This window comes from Aethalodelphis obliquidens, unplaced genomic scaffold (genome assembly GCF_003676395.1).
Source record: "Aethalodelphis obliquidens isolate GAN/ISIS:26980383/991018 unplaced genomic scaffold, ASM367639v1 scaffold140, whole genome shotgun sequence".
Lineage (NCBI taxonomy): Eukaryota > Metazoa > Chordata > Mammalia > Artiodactyla > Delphinidae > Aethalodelphis > Aethalodelphis obliquidens.
Window position 1 is genome coordinate 212,465 of NW_020838084.1, and position 6,525 is coordinate 218,989.

The window sequence follows — 6,525 nt, forward strand, 5'->3', positions numbered from 1 at the left end:
AGGCAGGGAAATCCTGGAGCACTTCCAGGGTCAGAGGCACTGGCAAGTGCCATTATAGAGGTCCCTGGGTCTCCCACCATCACTTGCCCACTCCAGCCCCATCCACTGAGCCAAAGTAGCCTCAGGCTCTGTGTTCCCCAGGGGTTGCCTCCAGCCCAGGCCCACTTCTGCCCCAGCTTCCCCACCAAGGTGGCTTTGGGTGGAGTACTCCCCAGGAACTTCCCCCAAACTGTGCCGGATCCAACTCAAGCTGGCCTGCCAAAGCTACCTGGTTCAAGCAGTCTACACAGGAGCCACTCCCAAACAAGGCCATTCCTTCAAGACCAGGGGAGATATCTCTTTTGCTTAATTCATAGAGGCAAAAATTGAAAGTCAGACAAAACAAAGAGAGAGAGGACTATGTTCCCCAAAAAAGATCAAAATAAAATACCCAGAAAAAAAAACCTAATGAAATGGAGATAAGTACTTTACCTGATAAAGAGTTCAAAGAAACAGTCATAAGTTTACAGACTGAACTTAGGAGAAGAACCCAGTGAGAACTTCCTCAAAGACTTAGAAAATGTAAGAAAGAAGCAATCAGAACTGAAGACTACAACTAAAATTTTAAAAACACACTAGGAATAAACAGCAGATTAGATAATGCAGAAGAATGAACAAGTGATATGGAAGATAGAATAGTGAAAATCACTCAATCAGAAAAGCAAAAAAGAGAAAGAATTTTTTTAAATGAGGAGAGTTTAAAGGACGTCTGGAACAACAGCAAGCATTCTAACATTCACATTATAGGGATCCCAGCAGGAGAAGAGAGAGAGAAAGGAATAGAAAATTTATTTGAAGAAATAATGGCTGAAAAATTCCCTAACCTGGGGAAGAAAATAGACATCCAGATACATGAAGAACAGAGAGTCCCATAGAAGAACAGTGAACCCAAAGAGATCCACACCAAGACACATTATAATTAAAGTGGTAAAAGTTAAAGATATAAGGAGAATCTTAAAGGCAGCAAAAGGAAAACAACTAACCACACACAAGAGGAACCCCATAAGAGTATCAGCTAATTTTGCAGCAGAAACTTTACAGGCTGGAAGGGAGTGGCAGGATATATTTAAAGTGCTGAAAGAAAGAAAGAAAAAATACATACATCGTAGAATACTCTATCTGGCAAGGTTATCATTCAGAATTGAAGGAGAGATAAAGAGTTTCCCTGACAAGCAAAAACTAAAGGAGATCACCACTAAACCAGCCTTACAAGAAATGTTAGAAGGTCTTCTTTAAGAATAAAAGAAAAGGTCACAACTAAAAATAATAAGATATATGAATGGAAAAATCTCACTGGTGCAGGCAAATATATGGTAAAGGCAGTGGATCAACTACTTTAAAAGCCAGCACAAATGTTAAAAACCAAAAGTAGTACAGTTGACCATAACAATAATAAGTAGTTAAGGGAGCCACAAAATAAAAAGATGTAAAATATGATATCAAAAATATAAAATGTTAGAGAGGGGGGAGTAAAAATATAATACTTTTAGAATGCCTTTAAATTTAAGAGACTATAAGCTTAAAATAAATAGCCATATATACATGTCAATATACATGAACTTCACAATAACCATGAACCAAAAACCTACAATGAATACACAAAAAGTAAAGAGAAAGGAATCCGGACATAACACTAAAGGAGTCTATGAAACCACAAAATAAGAAACCAAAAGAGAAAGACAGGAATAAAAAATAATGACAAATGCCTCTCACCCCCAGAAAACAATTAACAAAATGGCAATAAGTACATACATATCAATAATTACTTTAAATGTAAATGGACTAAATGCTCCAATCAAAAGACACAGCATAGCTGAACAGATAAAAAAAGACCCATCTATGTGCTGCCTACAAGGGCCCACCTCAGGCACACATTCATTGAAAGTGGAGGGATGGAAACAGATATTCCATGCAAATGGAAAATAAAGCTGGGTTAGCAGTACTCATATCAGACAAAATAAACTTTGAAACAAGACTGTAACAAAAGACAAAGAAGGGTGTTACATAATGGTAAAGGGGTTGACCCAACAAGAGGATTTAACATTTGTAAACATTTATGCACCCAATATTAGAGCACCTAAATATATAAAACAAATATTAACAGAAATAAGATAATACAATACAATAGTAGTAGGGGACTTTAATACTCCACTTACATCAATGGAGACATCACTGAGACAGGAAAACAATAAGGAAACACTGGCCTTGAATGACACAGCAGACCAGATGGACTTATAGATATATAGAGAACATTCTATCCAAAAGCTGCAGAATACACATTCTTTTCAACTGTACACGGAGCATTCTCCAGGATATATCCCATGCTAGGCCACAAAACAGGTCTCAATAAATTTAAGAAGATTGAAATCATATCAAGCATCTTTTCCAACACAAATGTATGAAACTAGAAATCAACTACAAGAAGAAAACTGCAAAAAACACAAACATGTGGAGACTAAACAACATGCTACTAAACAATTAATATGTCAATGAAGAACTCAAAGAGGAAATAAAAGATAACTTGACACAAATGAAAAGGGAAACACCACAATCCAAAATCTATGGGATGCAGCAAAAGCAGTTCTAGAAGAGAAGTTCAAACCAATAGATGTCTATTGGTCTATTTTCTTGTTTCTCAAGAAACAAGAAAAATCTCAAATAATCAACCTAAATGTACATTTAAAAGAACTAGAGGGACTTCCCTGGTGGCGCAGTGGTTGAGAGTCTGCCTGCCGATGCAGGGGACACGGGTTCGTGCCCCGGTCTGGGAAGATCCCACATGCCGCAGAGTGGCTGGGCCTGTGAGCCATGGCCACTGAGCCTGCGCGTCCAGAGCCTGTGCTCCAAAATGGGAGAGGCCACCACAGTGAGAGGCCCCCGTACCACAAAAATAAAGAAAGAAAGAAAGAAAGAACTAGAAAAAGAAAAACAAGTAAAGACCAAAATTAGAAGGAAGGAAATAATAAACATGAGAGTGAAAATAAATTAAATAGAGACAAAAAATAGAAAAGATCAATGAAACTAAGAGGTGGTTCGTCAACCACCTCTTTTATCTTTAACTTTTATCTTGAAGTTTTATCTTCAAGATAAAAAAAATTGACAAATTTGTATGATCCTTTTGGGGTGGGTGGGATGAATTGAGAGATTGGGATTGACATATATACACTATTGATACTATGTATAAAATAGATAACTAATGAGAACCTACTGTATAGCACAGGGAACTCTACTCAGTGCTCTGTGGTGACCTAAATGAGAAGCAAATCCAAGAAAGAGGGGATAGATGTATACATAAAGCAACTATACTGCAATAAAATATAAATAAAAATAAAATAGTTATTTTAAAATGAGGGGTGGAAATCGGATCCTTGTGGGTCTTTAGTATTCTCCTAAGTAATTTTAGCTTCCTTCTGTAGACCATGGAAAGGCACTGAGTTATTGTGAGTAAAGGAGCGAGAGGTTTAGATCTGAGTTTTAAGAAGGTAATGCTGGAAATTAGTAGGCTCCTAAAAGTATTTGTTAACTGAATGGAGAAAATGATGGCTAAAGATTAGGGGATCAGATAAAAGGTACTGTTACTATTTGGAAAATAATGGAAGATAAGGTGGAAGACCTCTCATTCAATGAAATCAGGGACTGAATTTGATCAGTCATTTGCTTTAACAAGCAAGGAATTAAGAAAAGATATATACATTTACCTTAGAGATTATAGTTTTAACCTGAGATGTATATGAGTACACTCATCCAGCAATTGTATAATACAGTGCCAAGGCCCTTCCTCTGAGTATAAGTCTGCTAATTGGAATTGTACCATTTTTCTTGCATGAGCCACACTCATATTTCTATTTCTTTAAATTGCAGCAAAGAGCAATCAAGTGCAGAATCTTAAAGACATGTTTATGAACTTTTCCCAATTATGTTTGGTTCACCTTTCTCATACTTATTTGAATTATAATATTTTCAGCCACTCACTCTCACCAAGTCTTCCAAAGAATTACAACTTAGTTTTCATAGGAACAGCTCTCTTACACACTCAGGTTTCATTGGTTTACATAATATTTAATTAAATACTATAACATAATGAAAAGTACAACTGCATTGACTGGCTTGTGGAAAAAATACAACTGTTTCTTGGTAAAAACATACAACTAAATTGTTGGGACCAGGAAAGTTCAATGTACCAGACAATCTCCTACTAGTCTCCAATGATGAGTGTGAAAGAGGATTGGAAAGTATTGTTAATGAGGTGATTTGACTAATTGGGGATTGGTTAACAGAGCTTCCATTGTGATGATGTGAGCAAGAGCAACAGCAGTGGAAAAAGACAGGAGAGGACAAATTGAAAAGACATCAAGACACAGTTTTGGAAATAAACAGGCTTGAGTTCAAATTCTGACTTCATCACTTAGCTGTGAACCTCAAAGTTTCTGTTTTCTTACATGTAAAACAAGAATAATGCAGTGTAGTGAAAGACTGATTGGGAAAACACAGCTTATGTACTTAGAAATGTGCCTGGCATAAGTAAGTAGAATGATATTGTCAGTAGAATTTTATGATGAATTGATAAAAGTGAAGACTCAAAGATGATTCTCTACTGTCTACCTTGCCTGAATAAAAGATAATAAGATAAAAAATATAATACCACTAACTGAAGGATGAGAAATGGGAGAGGAGTTAAACATGTTTTCAGGCTGAGGGGAAGGAACTAGCAGCAAGAGAAATTTTTTTTAAAATTAGAAGTTAAAAGTGGTTTTCTCTGTTTAAAAAAAATTGACAAACTTGTAGACAGACTCATCAAGAAAAAAAAGAGCCCAAACCAATAATATCAGAAATGAAAGAAAAGAAATTACCACCAACACCACAGAAATACAAAAGATCATAAAAGAATACTGTGAAAAATTATATGCCAAGAAATTAGACAACCTAGCAGAAATGGATAAATTTCTAGAAACATACTATCTTCTAAGAATGAATCGTGAAGCAAGAGAAAATCTGAAAAGCACAATTACTAGCAAGGAAATTGAATCAGTAATCAAAAAACTTCAAAAAACCCCAAAAGCTCCAAAAAAACCCAGATGGCTTACAGGTGAATTCTACAAAATATTTAAAGAAGAGTTAACACCCATCTTTCTCAGATTATTCCAAAAAATTGAAGAGGAAGAAACACTTCCAAACTCATTTTATTAGGTCAGCATTACCCTGATACCAAATCAGACAAAGACACTATTAAGAAAGAAAATTATACGCCAATATCCCAGATGAACACAGAAGCAAAAAACCTCAACAAAATATTAGCAAAATGAATTCAACAATACCTTAAAAGGATCATATACCATGATCAAGTGAGATTTATTTCAGGGATGTAAAAATGGTTTAACATCAGTAGATCAGTGTAATACACCACATTAACAAAACAAAAGATAAAACTCACATGAATATCTTAATAGATGCAGAAAAAGCTTTTGACAAAATTCAACATCCATTCATGATAAAAACTCTCCACAAAGTGAGTATAGAGGGAACATACCTCAATATAACAAAGACCATATATTATAAACCCACAGTTAATATCATACCCATTGGTGAAAAGGAAAGCTTTCCCTCTAAGGTCAGGTGCAAGACAAGGATGCCCACTCTTACCACTTTTATTCAGCATATTATTAGATGTCTTAGCCACAGCAGTTAGGCAAGAAAAAGAAAGAAAATCTAGCCAGGAGCAGTGCAAAAAAGAGACAAGAGCGATCCCTGGACCGACCAAAGCCCATGCACCACTGTATTCCTGTGTTCATTGCCTACATCTCACTGTCGTTGCGACCATGCCCAAGAGAAATGCTGAAGGGGATGCTAAAGGAGATAAAGCCAAGGTGAAGGACAAACCACAGAGAAGATCTGCAAGGTTATCTGCTAAACCTGCTCCTCCAAAGCCAGAGCCCAAGCTTAAAAAGACCCCTGCAAAGAAGGGAGAGAAGGTACCCAAAGGGAAAAAGGGGAAAGTTGATGCTGACAAGGATGGGAATAACCCTGCAAAAAGTAGAAATGTCATAACAGACCAGCTACAGAAAGCTGAAGGTGCTGGAGATGCCAAGTGAAGTGTGTGCATTTTTGATAACTGTGTACTTCTGGTGACAGTAGTTTGAAATACTATATCAAGTTTTATAAAAATTCAGAATTTTGTTTTACTTTTTTTAAAGCTATGTTGTTAGCACACAGAACATTTAATTGTTGTTTTTTTGGGAAGGGCACATGTCACTAATAGAATATTTCTGAAGCTGGATTGATGTGGGGGAAAAAACACCTTTCCTGTCCAGTTTTGAAACACTTCCTCTTGGTTCCCAGGAAGGAGGGATTCCTTGATGTTGACACACATTAGCCATGTTGGCACAAACTCCTTGTGGTATGGAACAACTAAAATAAGTTTTTAGGTGCTCTTCTCCCTCTCCACCCTCAGCATAGACTTAACTCCCTTAAACCCAGAGACCTGTTGGA

At 36.5% G+C, this 6,525-nt stretch overlaps 1 pseudogene; it reads left to right on the forward strand.

Moving 5' to 3' along the window:
• The first annotated feature begins 5,855 nt into the window (after positions 1 to 5,855).
• Positions 5,856 to 6,128, forward strand: LOC113616453 (non-histone chromosomal protein HMG-17 pseudogene; annotated as a pseudogene).
• Positions 6,129 to 6,525: the final 397 nt, after the last annotated feature.